Consider the following 1,394-nt stretch of genomic DNA (forward strand, 5'->3'; position numbering starts at 1 on the left):
CGACACCCCCACCTTGCTTCCCAGGCTCCGCTGCCCTTCCTGTGGGCCTGGGACCGGCATGACAGGTGTCAGCAGGAGGCGTGGAAGGAGACTTGATGTAGAAGGAGGCATCAATTTGCCTATATCCTCCTTGCTGAATGGGGCATCACTTCCGGTCCCTCAGCTGTCATTCCTAGGCTGCAGAGGCTTGGAAAGAAGCTATTGGAGCGCAATCTGTACTTCAGTAGATTCTCTGGAGTGGAAAGGTGACATTAGGGGTTTAACAGACCCCTAATGTCACCTTAAAGAGAACCTGTCACCTCCAATGTGCTATCCTATAGTGGGCTTGTAAGTGTGTAAGGGGGCATGTAAGCCCCCTTAAGTAATAGCAATGAAGTAAAAAAAAGTGCCCATATTAACGTAAACAAGCATCGGGTGCACCTACGTATGAAAATGACGATCGAGATACACACGTTGGGTAACGCCACGTGCGCCAGAGTGAGAGCGATAATTCTTGGGCTAGTATTCATATAAAACTCAATACTGATGACCTGTACAGGCTTTTAAAGAGTCGCCTATGGACAATTTGTGGTACCATATTTTGTCATTGTTTCACGGACAAAATATGTCACCAGCACACCAAAATCCTCTTAGGATAGAAAATTTTTTAATTTATTGAAAATATGTTGTCATATAAACAAGCGCTATCGGGGCAACACAGGGTCCCTTCATCAGGCTTGGCGTTAAGGTCAATATTGACCTCAATACTAAGCCTGATGAAGGTATCGGCCCAAAAGGCTTGTTTATATGACAAGAATTTTTCAATAAATGAACATTTTGCTATCCTAAGAGGATTTTGATGTGCTGATGACATCTCTACATGAATGCTGATATTTGCGACCCCATCCGCAGTCACTGTGAGCACCCCCCCAAGGGACATTTGGTAAGGAGTGTGACAAGGAAAGTATGAATTATTTACTCAACGTAACCTCATCTTATATATTTTATTTTATTTTACAATTGGGTTATTATGTGTATTGTGTTTTTGAGCACTAAAATTAACTTAAGTGCATTTTGAACAAAACATTTGGGTTAAATAAAGAGTTGCACTAATACATGTTATGCTACAGGGTATATATAAGATATATAAATATTTACATGTGTGCAAAAAAAGCCTTGGCAGCAAAAGGGTTAAAGAATTAAAGAACGAGCACTGTGTTTAAGATTTCTAAATATGCACATGAGACCGCTGCGACCCTAGTAGTTCTGCCAGTGATTGGAACTTGCCTTACGGTAATTGCAGGATACAATTTGGTAACAATAGGCTTAGTTAAGGCAGCAACAGCAGTCATTTACAACAATTATATATTGAAAAAAAAGTATCAGAATCATGCTTTTTTTTATAAGGGGGGGGG

This window comes from Nanorana parkeri, unplaced genomic scaffold (genome assembly GCF_000935625.1).
Source record: "Nanorana parkeri isolate BGI_ZX_2015 unplaced genomic scaffold, ASM93562v1 scaffold300, whole genome shotgun sequence".
NCBI classification, from domain to species: Eukaryota; Metazoa; Chordata; class Amphibia; order Anura; family Dicroglossidae; genus Nanorana; species Nanorana parkeri.